The sequence below is a fragment of the Kryptolebias marmoratus genome, linkage group LG16 (genome assembly GCF_001649575.2).
Source record: "Kryptolebias marmoratus isolate JLee-2015 linkage group LG16, ASM164957v2, whole genome shotgun sequence".
NCBI classification, from domain to species: domain Eukaryota; kingdom Metazoa; phylum Chordata; class Actinopteri; order Cyprinodontiformes; family Rivulidae; genus Kryptolebias; species Kryptolebias marmoratus.
Genome location: NC_051445.1, coordinates 3,931,138 through 3,951,505, shown reverse-complemented (window position 1 = coordinate 3,951,505; position 20,368 = coordinate 3,931,138). Strand labels below are relative to the sequence as shown.

At 38.9% G+C, this 20,368-nt stretch overlaps 1 protein-coding gene across 6 annotated transcripts in view; it reads left to right on the top strand.

Annotated features, from left to right (window-relative positions):
• Positions 1-2,886: 2,886 nt before the first annotated feature.
• The window catches only part of sema6e (sema domain, transmembrane domain (TM), and cytoplasmic domain, (semaphorin) 6E), a 147,335-nt gene continuing 129,853 nt past the window's right edge, over positions 2,887-20,368 (top strand). For all 6 annotated transcript variants that reach the window (XM_025008685.2, XM_017428621.3, XM_017428620.3 and 3 more), the window contains exon 1: positions 2,887-3,119. The gene's annotated coding sequence lies outside the window, so the exon portion shown is untranslated. The remainder of the gene's footprint in view (positions 3,120-20,368) is intronic.

Sequence of the window (20,368 nt, the reverse complement as noted above, 5' to 3'; positions counted from 1 at the left end):
GTGTGACCACCATTTACCTCATGCAGTGCAACACATCTCCTTCACGTACAGTTGATTGTGGCTTGTGGAATGTTGGTCCACTCCTCTTCAATGGCTGTGCAAAGTTGCTAGATATTGTCAGGAACTGGAATACGCTGTCATATACGCAGATCCAGAGCATCCCAAATATGCTCAATGGGTGACATGTCTGGTGAATATGCTGGCCGTGCAAGAACGGATGTTTTCAGCTTCCAGGAATTGTGTACAGACCTTGCAACATGCATTATCATGCACATATACATAGTTAGATTTATATGCTCATCCTTATATTTTTGGAAATTCTGCTGCACTTTAGAAATTTTGATCATAGCCCAGTAGTGTCCATATTATCAGCTGTAGGGTTACTCAAAACTCAGAATAGTTCCTTATTATTCTCACTACATGTTAAGGGTTTTTATGCTGCTGATGGAATTTGGATCTGGTCAGATTAACACATTTTATATATCACAAAACTAAACATCTTAACAGCTCTGCATACAGTGATATAGCTAGATTATAAACCATCCAATATAATGTTCAGTTAAAAGAAAGTAATGTAACAAAAATATTATTAAAATGCAATTTAACTTACTTCACCAGCATGTGTCTCTGATATTCTGTGATGTTTTTTGTGGCCTGGCAAGTATTTTGCAGGCATAGTATGTCAACTTTCTTGTTTCTATGCAAACAAGTGAGCACTATTGTGAATGATGACAGCCCACAACACAGCTGCCCTTTTCCAACCATTTGTTGTGTCCAAATTTCACAACACCTCTGTTGTTTGTGCTTGAAGTATGGAGTTAGGAGATATGAAGGCATGAGAAAAAAGAAAGTTCATTCCCCTTTGTACACTGAAAGTCACAAAACAAAAGTGAGCTGGCTCATAAAATAAAATGTCACCAGAAAATAACACCAAGAGTCACAGAGTGAGCAATCACCCCTCTCTGAAAACAATAATGGAAGCTTGATGCACAAGATACAAAAATATTCAGCACTGATCTGAAGATTTGATGGGAAGATTTTCCTACATTTGGATAAATCCAGGCAGGGATTGCTTCAGCTTTTCAGCTTTTTCACTAAATTAGGCCAAGCAGTTATTGGCTATGGTTCAAATATGGGTGCTCTTTGTTTACAAGAAAACCAATATCTAATACTTCTCTAATGTTAGTCTGGCAATTATTTTTCAGTGTAGCTTTATTTAGCATGATCAGATTTTAAAAAGCCACATCCTAGAAGCTGATTTTTCTCCCTTTTAATATTTGGAATTTAGTGACTAAGTGTAACACAATAGTATGTTTTCTCAACTGACAATCAAACTTGATGATAAACATACACTTATTAGTCACTGCAAAGGCCTCCTGAACTGTTGCCCTATGAGTAACTCGGGAGCATTTCCGAGATGAGAGACTGACTGAAATTGAAATGCAGTAGATGAAGGCTAAGGATGGATGAGTCAGTGAGGTTATGGACATCTATTAGATTATCATCAAGCACAGATGCAGTCAGACCAAATGTCTCAGCACCGCTATATTTGCACAGGTGTCTCATTAGTGTTTCTGGCAATGTCCCACACATCAATATGGCCAACTGAATAAGTGTTGTTGGTACACTTTGTCCCTGAGTTTCCAATTTATTTCACCTTTTTTAATTTAGAGGACATGCTTTTCCTATTGTGGAAATTCTTACCTGAAACTGTGGGCTCCAAAGTTAGTCACGCACAAATAGTTGTAGCTTCAAAAATGTGTAGTTTTGATTCAAGATTCAAGGTTTACTTTATTTGTCACATGCATGATTGTACACATATAATCTCAGTGAAGTGTAAAAAATACAACAACTGCAACAGTGCTGGGCAGATAAAAACAGCCTGTGTTAAAAAAATAAATAAATACAATAGAAAAAGGAGGCAGGAGGATAAGGAAATCTGCAGTTTTTAAAGAGAGGTGAAGTGCAAAATGCAGTTTATCTCTACTTTTTGTTCTTGAAATTGAAGTTTTAAATGAGGGGTAAAGTTGGAAAAGATCTAAAATGTTACTTCAGCTAATGTAGTGTTCTTTCACACCAGTATGCCATTTGGAGAAAACTTGTTTTATAAGTCTCCTAAACAAAAATAAAAGTGGCACTTGTTTGGCTAACTTTTAGCCTACCATGGACAGAGACTTTCACCTTTTTCTCCATACTCTGTACTCTATGCCTGGTGTCAAAACTGATAAGGTACTTTTTATAGTTTTTTGACACATCACTTAAAAAATGACTAAACTATTCCTTTATGACGATAGTTATCATCATTTCCTGACATTAAATATCAATTAACCAAAAGACTGACATGTAAAATACATGAAAAAAGCTATTTGACTTCTACAAAGAACTTATAATTTTTTTTCTTTCTTTTTCTTTTTTCAATATCCCTGTTTACATATTTTTAGCAAAGACATGCAAGGTTGTGACATTCTGGAATAGGCCTATAGTTGTAAATGAACAATTAGAACTATTTGCAGTCCTATACATTTGCTATTCAGACGTAATTCAGTATAAAATACACAATAACAGTGGGATTAATGTAGTTTCACAGGGCTTTAAATTGATCTAATTCCCCTCGTAAAGTCAAACTTTTTGACCCTAAAGGAGTTTGTGTTTAAATCCCCGGTCCTGCTCTCTGATTGGTTGGCTGTTTTTTGCAGGGCTGCTGATGTTCAGGCATTTAACATCTGGAAGAAAAGTGAGCCAGGCGGGGCGGAGGCTAAAGCGCAGGCTCAAACCGCTAGCGAATCAGAGGCCAGATATTTCGAACGTCGCAACATGATTGGCTCAGGCCCCTGTCAATCTCCGGAGCGGGGGCGTGGCTTCGAACGGCTGTAGAAGTGTTGTGATTTTTCAGTCCGACTGGCTCCAGTCCTGTCACAGCAGTGTGTGGGGCGCCTTTTCTGCACGCTGGCGCTCTGGGAATACTAACAGTTTTCCGAAAACAAGCCGCTTCAAACTAACATTTCGTTTCTTTTCTTCTTTATTGCGACTTTGATTCGTTCGCAAGACTTTGACTCGCCACAGAAAGAGACTGCGACCCGTGTTTTTTATCAGTGGAAGTAGCAGGGAGACAATAAAAGGTAAGAGCTGGTTCGGGTTTTTTTTTAGTTGCAGTCGCAGCTGTGCTGAGTTTGCTCATTAAGGGTCTGATGATGCTCTAACTTTGTCACAAAGGAGGGATTCTAACAGCGTGAGAAAGGTGCTAATCGTTCAAAAACAACAGGGCAGAAGTGTTTAATTAGCTTAAATTGTTCTGCAACTCTCGCCAAGTTAAATTTTAGCTCCAGAGAAGCCGATAGTTTTCGTTGTTTTTTTGTTTTTTTCGGCGGCCAAATCTATTTTTTTATACGCCCTGAGTATGAATTGCAGAAATATAAAAGACAGCTGAGGCTGCTCGTATTTGTCCTCAAGATATTCCCACTTCTAATGGATGTTTTTCTAACTTAGACCTATTTAGTGTCCGTACGTAGATAATCTTTCCTCTCATTATTGCAGTCAGAGTCCCTGCAACTCTTGTGGGAATTTGACCCGAAACACTTATTGAATCCGGATATCAGTTAATTTTCCAGGGAAAGCATGCTGAACTTGTTTACACTGGATCTGCTCGTGGAAAAAATAATATATCCAGTGCATAGATAGAGAGTAAAAATAAATAATTTCAGGCCTCTTAAAATCAGAGGAGATAAACATATCAGTCTGAGAGAAAGAGATGATGGGTGCCTGTTTTATTACACTGAAACTGAACATTTCCCTTCCAGTTCGCCAACATATTGGCTCTTCAATCATCCTTACTTCATCTGCAGTTTGGTCTTGATGCCAGAGAATTGCAGGGAAAGCGATGAGCTCATTGTTCTAACAGGTTTCAGCTTCTGCACGCAGTTTTAACAGCAGCCTGTGTTAGATCCATGCACAAGGAGATTAGAAACCAGATTTTTCTTTCACTCCCAAGATTCACTCCTAGGGTTATTTATGTTGAAATGGATGCCTGGAGCTGCTCTTGAGGCGTTCGCTGCAGAAGTACGGCTCTATGATTTGTCTCAGCCTGTTGTGCATTAACTCTCTCATCTCCCTCTGTGGGTTTCCAGTTTTGGTTGAAGCTAACAACAATCCAACAATAAATACATCTGGCCAGTGCACAACAGAGACGGACTACACCAGCACCTTTGTCAATATCAGCTTGTTGAAAACCGTTTTAGACCCCAAACCAGCTTTTTGGTGGCGGCACTATTTTACTGCTTTGCAAAAGTTTTGCAGCCGTTAAGAAAATATTACCGACTTTGCACTGATCGAGAATGCTCTTTTTGTTTTGATTCTCTGATCCAAGCAATCTGATGTTTAAATGGAGACAGTGTGGTCAGATCCTGTGACTTTCTTTGGTTTTGCTTTATCCCTGCTCCTCTCAGATGGTGCAGAGATTTCGTAGAACGGGGGAGAGGGGGTGGCCCCCATGGCTTGCGGTTTCTTACCACAGTTGTACAATGACTTGGCACTCTTTTCTGCACTGAGAATAATGCAGTGTGATTTCACGTTATTCTGTTTGACATGTAACTGGTGTGCTGACAAGGAGAAGAGCCACTTTTGTGTGGGACAAGTGGGATGCTCCTGCCTTAACCAGCAGATCTGTCTGTGCTCTCACTCACTATGAATAGTGCATACCAATCTACATTCAGCCCTCGTTCGTGGTGGTTGTCCGCACTCTGAATCAACCAGCTCCTCTTTGTTTTTCCTCCTCTTTTACACATAATCATCAGGAAATGTCTTTCTGCTGACAAGCAAGTTAGTCATAAATGTGAGAAAGAGCAAAGTACCAGCAACACATTCATTCCTCATCACCACTGAAAATTGCCTCCTCTTCGTCCAGCTCTGATAGGCCCATTGCTTAGTTAGCATGGTTAATGGTGCGTTTACAGCAGTGTGTAATTTTATTTCCAATTTCCATTTTGTCGTTTGCTTTTAGTATGAAATGACAAGAGGCCCCCGATGGAAGGACCCTATGTGTGCAGATGCCATCGTCCTAATGGTCCTCAGGGTAATGATGGTTGAAATAGGTTCCTAACCGGAGGCTGGGAGTTGTGGCCCTTGGGGGGGACATTCAGTTTGACTATTTTCATTTTCATCATCAAGATGAAGTGTTTAGTTTCTAACCATAACTCTGTGTGTTTGTTTGTTTATATATATATCTATATCTATATCTATCTATCTATATATATATATATATATATATATATATATATATATATATATATATATATATATATATCATAGACACTTGTTTTGTTGTTTTGCACCTTATGTCGGTCAGAAAGAAAAGAAAAAGCTAAATTGTAGTGGAACAAATGAAGACTCCTTGCATTATATCCCCCCAGCACACTTGAAGTTGCTAAATTGCTGCACTCATCCTCATTTGCCCCTCTTTCTGAGCTCAGTAGAACTTGATAGTGTTGGATGATACATTTTAGGATGTTGTTGTGCCACCTTAACAACAGTGATTTGTCTGGAGTGTCTCCGATCTCATGTGCAACTGTTGCTGTAAAAAGACTGGGTTAGCGCAGTGCCGTGCTTCAGGAAGCAACAGTTAATCTCTCCTCCTCACGTGCGACATATGGGACTTTGTTTGGCCCTGCACCTGATAGCGGCACTGGTCTGTGACACCTCATACGTCATTTTGATAATGGCTGGTTACCCGTGGCAACTGTGCTGCCAGCGAGAGTCTTGCTTCTTGAAGGGCAAGAAAGGGAAAAAAAGGAGATGGGCGGGTTATGAGGATGTACACTCCAAGGTTTTTTTCCCCCCACATCCCTACTTTTTCCTGGCTGGTTGCATTGTAACCAGCGAAGGGTGTGGGACCCCTGGGGAGTGAATTATTACCTGTCAGCCCTGCAAGCTCCCTGCCATCCATAATCCTGGGCTGACACAGCACAGGCCAGTCCAGCCTATCTGCTGAGACCACCAGGCCTTGGCCTCAAGGTCTGGCCCTGTTTGGCCACAGCTGGTAAGAAACATTAACATGTTGCATCAGGCGTTACAAATGCACAGGTTGGGTGCAGCAGATGGACCTGCCTCATGCCTGCCTTAGCATGAAACGCGGCTCTTCCATCAGTGCTCTGACTGTATGGTTTAGTTAGTTTTTTTTTCTTTGGATTTTTTAAACTTTATTCTAAATGAGCAAAATCAACTTCTTTACTGTGCCTGAAAGAAATGTTCTTGCTCACCGTTTTGCTGATTCAGCGCTCTGAATCTCTCAGGCCGAGTAGTTTTTTTTTTTTTTTCAAGTTCATTTATAGATTGCCAGTGGCACAGACGTAATAGATGGTGCATCTGTTTCCACATTATTGGTGCATGCTGCAGTAAGTTAAGGTGAATACAGCACTGACAGTCTTTCCTCTCACTGATCCAGTCTGAATCCTTGGCAGACTTATAATTATGTTTGATTCCAGAAACAGGCCTGCAGTTGTATCCCTCCTGTGGTCCTGGCGTGGTTAGCCCTGCACGAGAAATTACAGTCAAACTGATGAGTGTGTAAATTTGGGGAGGAAAACTTCAGAGTTCAGTCAGAGGCTACAGGGACGGGGAAAAGGGGGGAGAAAAAAAAGGCGGGACATGGCAGACCAGAAACTGGACATGTGACAGGCCTCGGTCCGACCATCCAGACTGACTGTCTTCTCGTGGTTTTGCCGAGGTCCTCTTCAGGAAGATTAACCCCTTGTCAAACTTGAGCCGGAGTTTCTTTTGCCAACCCACCAAGGCCACAAGCAGCGAGCAGGAACACTTCATGACTGTCTGGTTTTACACTTCATGAAGCACAATGGAATGAGTCCAGCAATTAAAGGGGAACATATAACCTGAAGCTCGCAAATTCAGCAAAGTTTAGAAGATTTATATTCCCAGTGTAAAGAGGGTCTAATGCCCGCAAATTAAAATGCACGCTTCCTGTATCAAGGCTTTTGTTCTCCTTCATTTCATGTAAATGTTTAAACACGCACTGTGGTTTCTATGTTTTCTTTGTGGTTTCATATGCTTCAGTTGGAGTATTAATACTTGTGGGCTCATGTGTTTTTTGTCTCCCTCACTTCTGTAGAAGATGCCCTTTTTAAACACAAAACATAATGCGTATCATTCATACGGTGTCACACACATTCTCCATCTGAATGATGTTGCATGGAAACTGCATGTGCTACCCGCAGAATAGTGTGGAAACAACATGCACAACAAAATGGATCTATTTTAAAAAGGAAAGAAATTATCCAAAATTGAGTTCTCATCTTTTTTTCCGTTCATGTTTCATGTGATGAATTAGGGATGGTGCAGGCTCTTTTCAGTCGTAACAGCCACAATCCCGTCTTATAAAAACTTAATATGTAGCATGAATGAACCTTTCAAAGATTAAGAAAAAGTCAGTGCAGCAGAATTTCTGTCTAATATGTAAAGTGATGAACAAACTTCTCCTCAAATTCCAGTCCAGTTTTTGAAATTAATTTAGTCATTTATCTTTTGTTAGTAAATAATAAGATATGACCGAGCTAGCATGTGATCTTACCTTTTTATAAGAAAGGAAACCTGCAATAGTTTGTTCTCCAAAAGATCCCTTTTTATGTTTGAGGACCTTCTCCAGCGTTAGCCAAACATGGAGATCAATGTTCTGACTTTCTGCTGTGTGAAAACACCCAGCTTTGTTGCAACTACAGGAAGCTACAGTGACTCTACAGGACAAACAGCACAGCACAGCAACAACTCTGCTGACTTAAAGTGGCAACTCAGATTACCATCAAGAAAACAGATTTTTTTTATTTTTTTGACATTTGAAAATTGACTCAGTCTTCCACATTTGAAATGCATCTAATATAGATTTTGCCTCCCACCTCTAATGTTATGTTAGTTGCTCTCCATGCACCTCGTCCACATTTAGTAACCACTAAGACTAAACGCCTTTTACATTTTGTCGTTTTATGTACTTTACGCTACTTTTTGCATCTATATACTTTGTGAAGTTCATTTTTATAATACGGCAGCGTATCACAATACATGTCTCTCAGTTTATTGCTTTTACTGTTTCATCATGCTTTTTTGTTCTCATTTCCATCTTTATTGCTGAGCATTTTTCTGTGCTTCATTTCACAGAGATTGGCTCTCAATCAATCTGTGTGGGCGGCACAGTAATGATTCTTTTTCTTGGACTTTCAATTTGTGAAGTTTTCTTTTTCTGTTAGTGAAGTTATTTTCTTTGCCTGTTCTTCTACCGCGGCCATCACAACTTAGACTAACAGTCCAGTTACTTTCCTATTTCCTCTAAACAAACGACTGTTTCTTCTGGGGGAAATGTAACCATCCATCTTTGTGCCAGAGGTTATTTCCCTGGAAAGACCTACCAGACATCCCAAGCCTTTCACCACCTCTCTTTTATTTGGTGTACATTCTCTGAATGACCATTTGGCACAGCTGGCTTCTGTTTTATTTCAGGTAGAAGTTGTTAGTTCTGCATGTCACCATGATTCAGAACATGGCTGTGTTTAAGCCAAACAGAAGTCTTTTTGCAGTATCCCTTTTTAATCCAGATATATTTAGCTTCTTATCGCACATGTAGCTGTTAATAGCACAGAATGAGGGCTTGAAGCGCAAAAACAATTCTAGAATTGAAATAAAAAGGGACAAAAATAAACTTAATTTCACTGAAGTTGAGTCATGATGCTTTTGAAGCTGCAGGTAAACATGCCAGATTCTTCATTATATGTTGTTTTTAATTAAAATAAACTGGACAAACTTCTCATCCAGACTGTTGCATTTCAGTTTAGAGTTTAGAAAACGGCTGCATGACTAAGCTCCCACTTTGTGCAACTTTATGATAAGAAGACAGCTTTTATTCAAAGTTTGTTGATGCAGGTAAAGTAAAGCTTGATGAGGTTTTGTGTCGACTCTTTAGTCCTGAATCAGTGAGCGAACAAATGGTTAAAATGAAAAGTAATATTAAAGCTTCAAACCCCATTTTCATTATTAGGTTCTAATTAGATTTTTAAAATACATAAACAATAAAAAACAATATAAATAATGTTTACAATTAGATGGCTACAGATTATCATAAACGGGGTCATTTTTATCCAGTGATGAATGCTGCCTTTTTCATTTTTTGTTTATGATCATAAAAACAATTTAAGTTTGAATAGATGTTGACTCTAAGAGATTTTATTTCATTTCTAATAAACCTCTCACATGCTGTGTGAGATCATAATCTTTTTATTTACATTTTGGAAATGTAGATTGGAAGTAAAGGGGTGATGTGGGTGAAGAGGCTTTGCCATGGTGACACTGAAAGATACAACTTCAGATAAACTTTCCTTTTTTCTGGTTTCTACTGTTTTTCTTGTCAGATTCTATCCAAAGTTCTTTTGCTAACTAAATGAAGGAGGGGAGGTGTGCTGCTTAATTATTACTGAAGTAATTCAGAGTTATGGTCATGTCTTATTGTTGCTTATTGCCATACTTTGAAATGGGAATTTTTATGGCCCTGAAATGTGAAACGAAGCAAGAAATTAAAAACCAAAGATAAGCACTTATTTCTCCTTCTGTTGTATTTATTCAAAGCTGCTTATACCCCACACAGTCACACACAGTCATAATATCCCATCTCTCAGTTTTCATTTCTTTAAGTGTTCACATAATTTTGTTTCTTAAGAATTATTGCTCCTAAAATCATAAAAAAATTTTGTATTGAGTCCTCCTAAAAGTGTAACTTGAGCATGTAACTTAAACGAGGATGGTTCTTGTATCTAATTTCCAAAACTGTCAGAACAGAGTTATTTTTTGTCTCTTAGAAAGTAGGTCAAGTCTCTTCTCTCGACTCTTCAGCTCTTGATTGCACAGAATTAGTTAAACTCAGGAAGCCCTGAAGTGAAATGGTCACTGATGATTTGGGGGATTCAGACTGGATTCCCAACCATCTTTTGGGCTCTTTTATTCGATCTGTTGTGCAAACCTTACACTTTGTAAATAGGAATTGTCACAGATTTTTTGCAAAAAAACCCACTCCTCATAACTTTGTGTTTAAATCTGTTGTCTAATTTAGAGATGGTTGTGCTCTTGCTCATAAGATTTAACTTTAAATGTGTGTGCCTGAAGTGTTTTAATTGTGTGTTTTTGCAGGCCCTTTTTAAGTGGTACTTAAGCTCTCACGCTATCATTTGTGTATATTTTAGTGGTCACCATATGTGCAGTGAATATTTGGCTCGGATGCTGTCTGAGATAAGTACGCTCGCCTACACTTAGCATGGTCATTTTCATCCATTTCTCAGAACTACGGGCTGGTTTCCATCAAACCCAGGCTATTTTTAAAACTGTCTTTTTGCAGGGGGGTGGGAGTGGGTTATTGGGGGGGAGGGTTTCAGCTCATGTCAGATAAATCCAAACCAGGCTGTGGTCCAAAGTGAGTAAAACATACCTCCTCCCTCTCCTCCTCCTCCTCCCATCTCATATCCTAAACTCTTCCCATTCCAATAATAAATGTGTGTGCGTGTGTGTGTGCGCTCACATTGGCTTATTAACCATGTGTTGACTCACCCCTGCAGCTGTGCATGAATATGTGTGGGAAAGATTGCATTCCTGTGTAAAATTAGTTTTTCAGCATGCACCACAAGGATCTTGAGCAGGTCAGCTCTGATGAAAAGATGCATAGTAAGAAAAATTAAAGTGATTCGTAAATAATTAAAACTATTCATAGACATCAATTAGCACTTATAAGAAAAACTGTTAAACTGGAACAAAAAACTTGCATTTTAAGATTATTTGATTTAAACTATTTGTTTTGATGAGTGGGATACCAGAGGAGTGGTTAGAGCTGTTGCATCGTATCAAGAAGGCTACAGGTCTGCCTCTGGGCCTTTCTGTGAGGAGTTTACATGTTCTGTCCTTTCATGTGTGGGTTTTCTCCAGGTACTCTGGTTTCCTCCCACAGACCAAACACATGCATGTTAGGTTAACTGATAACCCTAAATTATCCCATTGGTGAGAGTGTGATTGGTTGTTTGTCTTTATGTGGCCCAGGGATGTCCCCAGCCTCTCACACAATGACTGATGGAGATGGGCACCATCTCCTCTGTGTCCCTGCATGGAAAAGCAGGTAAAAAACCAAATGGATGGATTTTAGTTTTGATTTGTCAGAAAATCCTGAATTATTCTAAACAAATTCCAAGATCATTGTTCAGAGTATAATCTTGGATACCTGCAACAATTACACTGTTTTTGGTTTATAGAAAGTTAAATCATTTAATATGACTTTTAAACATTAAAACCTTCTGAAGCATGCTGCAAATAATTTTTTTTGCCTTCTAGTGGTAAAACTTTGCCATTAAAACTGATATGTAGAAATAAATGTATGTACTAATTTATTACTGTGAATGTGATTGTGAGAGATAATTATTACTGAAAGTCTGCTGACAAAGACAAGGGTCAAGTTGTTTTTGTACAAAACTGAATTGGAGTCAAGCTGTGGTGCTCCAAACATTTTAACAATTTCAGAGTAATTGCGGATGATAATTCAACATAAGTGTGTGTGTGTGCCCCTGTAGTGATGTGGATGACTGCTTCATGGAACAAAACATCATTAATTTACTCCAAGGCAGTAAACTTATTTTCACAAAGAGAGAGGTGCACAAACACACAAAAACTCCACCCATTAAAGCTTGCAAGATGGTTGAGTTTTCCGGGGCAAGAATCTTTTTGATCCGTCTTTATTGCCTCCTTTTTTTCTCCCTCCTGCCTTAATCTTCCCCTGAGGGGTAGTTTCTGGTGACTGACAGCATGAAAACCATCCGGGGGTAAACAAAAGCCCAAACCACGCTATTGCTTTAATGTCACAACTGAATGACAGGAGATTGTGACAAGAATAAGGGTGCAACATGCACATTCACACTCAGGCCATGTCTGAGTCTGACAGTAGCCCTCTAGCTAAACAATGTGTGTTAGTGTTGGCCTGTAGCTACAGGTACCAGGAGGATGAACTGTCAGGAAGGCCAGTTTAAAGGCTTGGACACAAAGACATTTCACAAGTTTCTATATTGTTGATTTGGGATTGCACAGTTGTTCTCCTGGAGGTTGATTCTTGCAAAAGGTTGAGTTGAAAGTGTAAATAAAAATACCTACAAGCAATGAAATTGCATAAGTTCAAGTTGATTTTGTCATTTCAGCCATATATAGTGTGTACATTACACAGTGAAACAAAACAACATTCCTCCAGGACCAGTAAAGGAAAAATAAAAAAAATTAAAGATTGCACAAAAAACTGACATCACTTAACAACATAAAGTACCATTGGTGCAAATGTGCAGAAAAGCAAGACAGTGCAGTAGCTCACTTTATGTAGCTCACATAAAGTACACTTGTGCTAGACATGTGCAACACAAGACGGGTACAAAACCTTAAACAATAAATACTAGTGTGGAGATGTGCAGATAATCAGCTCTCAGTTGACTGTGAGTCAGGTGAAGTAAAGTGCAGATGCTAATTGGTAATTGTTTTATGTAAACATAGACTGGTCAGACCTGACCATGACTGTTTAGGAGTCTGACAGCTTGTGGAAAGAAGTTGCGCAGTCTGGTTGCATTTTTAGGATGCCAAGAGGGTAATGAGTGTGTGTGAGGGGTGTGTGTGTGATCATCCCCAATTTTGGTTGCTTTGCAGATGCATTGTGTTGTGTAAATGTCCATGATGCTGGGGAGAGGCATGCCAACGATCATCTCAGCTGTCCTCACTATCCTCTGCAGGGACTTGCGATCCATAGTGGTCCAGTTCCCAAACTAAGTGGTGATGCAACTGTTCAGTATGCTCACTATAGTCCCTCTGTAAAACAAAGTGAGGATGGGAGGTGGGAGATGTGCTTTCATCAGCCTTTGCAGAAAATAGAGACGCTGCTGGCCTTTCTTGGTTATGTAGCTGGTGTTGAGGGCCTAGGTGAGATCCACTGCCAGGTGAACACCAAGGCATTTGGTGCTCTTGACATTCTCCACAGTGGAGCCATTGTGAATGATCATGCCTTGTTCTTCTAAAGTGCTGGAGGTGTATCTGCTGATCCGGTCTCTCAGTCAGGAAATCCATGATCCAGTTGCAGAGGGAGGTGTTCAGGCCCAGTCGGTTCAGCTTGCCGATTATGTGCTGAGGAATGATTGTGTTGAATGCTGAACTGAAGTCTATGAACACCATTCAAACGTGGGTGAAATAGAGTCAGACGGAGGGTGGTATCTGTGACACCAGGGTCTTGATGTGCCTCATGACAAAGCACTTCATGATGATTGGCGTGAGTGCAACGGGACGGTAGTCATTGATGCAGGACACTGAAGACTTCTTGATGATGGTGTTGGTGAAATTTGGGGAGAGCTGACTTTAGATTCATCTGATTTAAAATCTCCAGCAACAATAAGCAGTCCGTCAGGGTGTGTGTTTTGTCCGTGCAATTGACAGCCAGTCTACAAATTGGTTCTCTTGGATATAAAAGAAGTTAGCCTTGAATCGTGTCTTCCAAAGAGCAAGAATTAAAATATTCATTTTCTTTGTAACAGTTTTTCCAGTTTCCCCACACTGTTACTGCTAGATTCAGTAGAGTTTTAACTGTTCAGTGTCCGCTGAGACATCTAGTTTCTTCAGTATGACAGCAGAAAAACAGGGAAACTGGAAATCCTGCTCAGTTTGAAGGCCGTGTCATGTTTTTTTTTTTTTTTGTTTGTTTTGCTTCGGGACTTCTGATTTTTAGTCATTCAAATCACTAACGTTTTGACTCAGTTGATACCCTTAAAACTGCTGCCTCATCGAAAAATATTTGTTAGAACTTTTCTTACCTTGTCTTTTACATTCTCCAAAAAATCAAGCATCTGGATCAAAAAAAAGGAAAAACATAGCAACTGCACTCATGGCAAAGATTACAGTAGTAAAATCAGATTATTCATACCAATATGTAATTTAAATCGTCCTCATTTGTCTGACCGATATTACTGATACCTGTAAAATACAGGGATCTGTGTGCGCTTTACCAACCTAATTTCCAGTCATGCATTTTATATGTGATGCACGTCTGAGGCTGGTTTTTAGCTGCCAGAGTGCACTCAGGTATGATTCAGCCTGTGCCACTTAAATTTGCACACAAAAGCTGCAGGGTTGTTCACATTAAGCACGCTGGTACACAGACTTTACCAATACAACCGCTCATACACACATGAGGTGTGGAGGCATCAGTTATACGTATACAGAAAGGCAGGACAATATATCAGCTGATCTACTCAAACCCTTAGTTCAGAAATGAAATGTGCTGGTTGGAGTTGAAAAATGATAAATGAATGAATGAATAAATAAATAAATAATACAATAAATGATTGATCATAATTTTTATCTTACGTTATCTAACTTTTCTCTTTATCTTACACCAGTTATCGTGACTCTGTCTAGTGCAGTATACTATATAATAAAAATGATTAAATCTGAATATAAATTAGCGTTCTACCTCCGTGAAAATATTTTAAAGAAAATGGTTAGTGTAAAAAAAGGGCATTAATCAGACCGATTGTGCAAATTTTAATGACTACTTAGTGAAAATGATTTGTCTTTTAATAAGCTGCAGCGTCCCCGCCATGATCCAGGAGGCTTCCTGCAACATGCGCCGTGTCTGTTTGCCGCTTCTCAATCAAAGCTCCTCTGATGTGAAAATGAAATGTGTAAAAGAGGAGAGACAGATGAACTAACTGGTCTGTGCCCAACATGTGCAGGAGACACAGGTCACTTACAGCACCGAGGCGGTCTATTCACCAGGAAGATCTTTTTAATTAGGCTATGTTCTTTTAATTAACCAGCCAGAGAAATGTCTGTGTCCATTTGTCACCCTGCTTTGCTCAGGCGCAGCTGGGTGAAAATACACTCCTTTTGTCTCCTCACGGTTCCAGAGGTCCGTGGTCCTCATTATACATCCTCATTCACTGAAATGTATTTTTTTCCTTCTTCTTCTTTAGATTAGCATGATAATACCCCTTAGAGGGTAAGAAAGTGGTAAAGAGCTATTGCAGGACTGCTCATCAGATTCAATGTGTTCAAGACCGTGGTTATTATCATACTGAATGCACCATCAGTTAAACTAACAGCCTGAATTCCGACATTTATCTCCAGTGTCATAGAATGACTGTCAATTGCACAGGGAGCTCAATGGCAAATTACAGGTTATGTCTTGCTCCTTGGTGCCTGAATCCTTCCCCGGTGTAATCATGCTATGCTAATTCAGCCCCCATGCAGTATCCATGATAGAAAGGAAGGTTTCCCAACTCTTTAGATGAGAATTGAAATTTGAGTGAGTAAATGTGTTCATTTACACACTAGCATTTCCCACGAAACCTGAACACATCATCAGGTTTTCCCTTGAGCTGCATGGACAAGATGAGGGAGGAAAGTCTCTGCTTGAGCTTGTAGTTCTGTTTCCAGAGACGAGGTCGCATGCAGGTCAGGCCACCTTGAACTCCTCAGCTGGATTTATTGTGTTGGTGGTGGACAGGGTCAGGTTGCCCTCCTCCCCTCAACACAAGGACTTTGTTAGCATCGGACACAGAGCAGGCTCTGGCAGCACAGACAGACCCCTGTCACAGTCTCTGAGGAGAACGCTGCAGGGGTCAGAGGTCCCGTGTTGAGGGTGGTGGCATGACCCAAATACTGATTGATTATTCTCAAGCCCATATCAAGGGAGGGGGTCAAGCCTCTCACCCTCACTTCCTGTGGAGACGCAGAATAAGTGAATTTGGCGCAAAGAAAGAGGCAACACTCTTCATCACAACTTGTTTGACTCTGGTGCTCCACTGTACACCTTCAGGCAGTCTGTGTTTTCACTTTGCCTGAAACAAGACACCAGACCACATGTTTCCCCTTAACAGACAGCTGAGGGGAGAAAGGGCATGAGTGGGGTCTGTTTGTCATTTGGTGGGAGACAGAAGAGGCCACACTCCCCAGTTCCTCTGTGAGATTTATTAGTTGTTCAAATACACGACCGTTCTGGCCATTGACGATTATATCAATCATTCTATTAGTGCAGTTCAAAGTCCACAAAAAGGTGATCGACTGGATAAATTAATTTCTCTTTATCATAAAAGAAGAGAACTATTGTGGTTTATAGTAATCTTTCCTATCAGTGTTATTACTGACCTAAACACCAAAGTGATGGAAAAAATTAGGACTCTTGAATAACAATGAGTTAATAGGCTTTTCAAGGCCATGGTTATTATTATACTGAATGTGCCTTAAACTGAGTGACCAAACTTTGTTTTTTTTCCGTTTAGATTTATTTCTCTTGGCCTCCTTTTTTTATTCTCTATTGTATTACAAATTTACTATTTTCTATTACCTACTAAATGTGACAACCTCTTTTTTTATTTTTAGTCTAATTTTAAGGATTTTCCATAACTGATTAGATTACAGTAAATTCATTTTGTAAGTCTCTATAAAGTGAGAGAACATGCAGAATATATGTAGTCAATGTGAAGTTCAGTATTTTACCTTTGAGACTTGAATATGTGAACTCATTAAAGTCATTGTGGGTTTATTCTTGGTTACTAGAAAAGGTCACCAAGGCTGGATCCCTAATCAGCAAATTACCATCAATTCATGTGCCCCCTGTAGCATTGGACAGTTTATCCTTAAAATGTTTGTGCTTGGCAGTCTGTAATCTGACTGATTTAAAATAAATAAATACAATTAAATTAAACAGTCTTTCATAATCTACATCTCAACCAGACACTAATCTGGTTACTATCAAACAATATAAAGCAAGTATTTAATATTCTGGTGACCAAACAGTCATAGTGTACCACAGATTTACTAAAACAAGAAAAACTTTAAATGGTGTCGAAGTAGTTCGGCAATGGTTTGATTATATTTTGTTGTATCCAAAAAGGCTTGAGTGAACCATGAATTGTCTAATTTTGATCCTCTGTTCCAATTTTTCACTGAGTACTTTGGTCTGAACAATTACAGATTACATTTTGCTAATACTAGGATAATTGACTAACTGAAATGTAACTAAAACAACAAGGAAGTACTTGTTTGACCAAACAGATACTTTTTGAGTATCCAGATAGTCATTAAAGATGCTGTTTTATATGGTAACCATTGCTTTCCTCAGTTTCTCTGACAACATGTCTTCTGCTTGTGCATTGTCAATTAAAACTGACAAAACCAGCAATACTGTGGCAATATTTATATTTCCTGCCTCTGAAGACGAAAGGCAAGAATGTTTTTGCCCGTTTCTGTGTGTGTAAAGGTGTGTGTGGGTGAGCACACGCTCGTGTTTCAGTTTAAAATTCTGACGTGAAAGGTGGAGGGTGATATGCATTCCTTCAAGGAATACTTGGCCTTTAATTGGTACCTGCATTTTATATTCCCTTATATCAGAAAGAGTCATGTTAAAGGTTCGAAAAGTTAGTATTTATAACTGGTTCTGCTGAAAACAAAAGTTTAAAGCCTAAACTTGTTCAGCCACGTAAACAAACACAGCAAACATCTGGTCCAGCAGTGCAGAATCCAATCTCTGTTTTAATTACTCTTCAGTTCTGGTTCCAAATCGTGCTTTTGAAGTTATTCAATTGCTCACATAAGGTTTACTGTTCATACATTTTGTTAGTGCTTTATTCTTAGCCCAAACTAGACTGAATTCATCTTCTTTCTTATACAAAAATATGTTTTTTTTTTTAAGGTTGTGGTGTCTGAATGTTTCCAAAATTTTCTGATCCCATTTTCTTTTGGATAACTTTTGTGTGCATACAGCCTGATCTACGTCAAAAGCCCCTTTTAGCTGAATTACAAAGCACAATCACAAACTATTAAGTTCATCTAGATGCATTTAGAGGCAATTTAGCCGTCTGGGGACTTGAAATGCTTCAGAGGTACTGTTGTCTGGAACCTTTGTTGTGCTGGCACAGGAATTTGTTTTTCACAAACTCTTATCTGCCTTTTGATGTTCACTGTTTTTTCCCCAGCCTGTACTGTAAGATGCTGTGAATGGTGAACACACACTCACACACCCTGAACTGCTGAAACAAGAAAACAATGACCACATGCCTAATGGTATCGGATTACTTGCAATAAACTGTTGCTGATAAATAAAACACAGATCTGTCAGAGATTTGTGTGTTTCATGTCAAAACGGAGAGGATTCAAGTGTAGAAGAGAAAAATAAGCCGGCAGGCTGGTTTTCCTGCAACCTTAACTGAACCATTGTCAGCGTGTGACTGCCAGCTGGAGAGTTTACAAATCCAGAGGATGCTGCCTCTGCACGTCTTACTGGGCTGCACTACTTGAAATGTGCCCAGTCAAAGGTTTCGTCATCACCGTTTGTCAGTTTCAAGCACAATATTACAAGTTGCAACATCTTCAGAAAACTTAAGAAAAGCAGCCAAAAATCTTGGATTGAATATGTTTAAACTACTTAATGAATTTAGGCTTTTCTCCAGTTGATGACTACATATTTACCCGTACAGAAGTATGCTTATTTGATTTTATTTTGCATTTTGTCTTTGATAAACAGTCCAAGAAGATCAGTTTTTGATTGCTTCATAATTTGAATAAAGGGTTAAACTATCAACCCAATCGGCTACTAGAGCAACTCACAATTCGATTGCAATTCAGAGGACTGCAATATGATTTATAAAACAATTATTGATTCATCCATTATCAGACTTCAAACAAGTTCCTGAGCAGACAATCTCTCAGACCTAAAAGAAACAAAATATTTTGCTCTACACTTCAGAATAAAACAGTTTCTATTCAAGCAAGATTTTGGGAACTAAATGAACAAATGGAGTCAAAATGCAGAGACATAAAATTCTGTATCTGTGGATGTCCATGCATCACGTTAGAGCTATCTTACCTGCTTTTCTTAGTGTTTCAACTTTGTTTTGGGGAATGGCTGTGATGTTCATGTTCTATCGTGGCTCCAAAGTGTCGCACGTGGTGCACAAGCCTTTGTTTTCAATTCCTGAATGCAGAACTTGAATTCATTGCAATAAAAGTTGCAAGGAACTTTGTAATTCACTTCACTTTTTCCAAATCAGATGGAACTTTTGACAAATCTCGTTTGATACTCCTCTGTTTGCAGCAGCACCAGCTGTTTTTCCTTCTCCTCTTCATTCTCCTCCACATGGTTGTTGTGAATGTCATTTTTCCTTTAACTTCATAGAATATGAGCTACTTCTAGACACTGGCTTTCATGTTTTGGTCGCCATCGAACTCTGTACTCCAGCGTTGGCATACTATAAACAGTCTTCAGAGATCTGCCTTTTGTGTTTCTCCACATAATGTTCTTCACATTAAATAATAATAAATTTTAAATTGATTCAGAGTCATTTATGTCTGCATCGTGATGCATTGAAAAATAACTACAACCCCCACCCCCACCATGTACTGTTCTTTCAATTTGGCATAACCTCCTTTGAGTATATTTAAATTAATTGAATGCCAGTGTTGCACATTTCCTGTTACTGACTGTGGCACGGTGATTACTGGTGGAGATGATGGAGAAATGACTGGAAGAAGGGTGGAGATGAATTAGCGATGCATATTTTCCTTTCTATACTTGATAGATACTGTAGCTTTTAAAGTAGTATTTTTACCAAACTAAAGACTGATTTGATGTCATCTCTGTGTGCAACTGTTTTTTTTTTTTTCATTTCTTTATGCGCCTGAGAAATTTGGACTGTGAATATCCATGGTTTCACACTGTAGAAACACTGCAACAAACTGCCCACACTTTCCTTCTATGAACATGTGTTCCTCGCTTATACAAGATTTTCACATAATATTGTTGCTTAAAAATAAGCTGGAAACTTATCAGGAGTAGATGTGGGATGTTTAGGGTTTGTCATGTTTTTTAATATCTTACTGTAGAAATCTTTTTTTAGGCTTGTGTTCTGGCAAGGTGAAAACATTTTTTTTTCTGGGAGCAGATTGCCAGAGCAGATTGTGAGCAGGGATGCTATCAGCAGATTTGGCTAGTTTGAGCTCTGGGATTTGTTGAAAGATTTTGTTCACTTATTGCAAAAACAACCTGTTGTCATGCAAACTGCTTTTCAAAAAGAAAAAAACAAAAAAAAAATATCTAACTTTTTCCAGATAATTCCAAGGAGGCAAACTCATTTTTATATGGCACCTCCTGGCATTTTCCCAATAAAAAGGAGTTATACAGGTGCTGGTCATAAAATTAGAATATCATGAAAAAGTAGATTGATTTCAGTAATTCCATTTAAAAAGTGAAACTTGTATATTATATTCATACATTACATACAAACTCATATATTTCAAATGTTTATTTCGTTTAATTTTGATGATT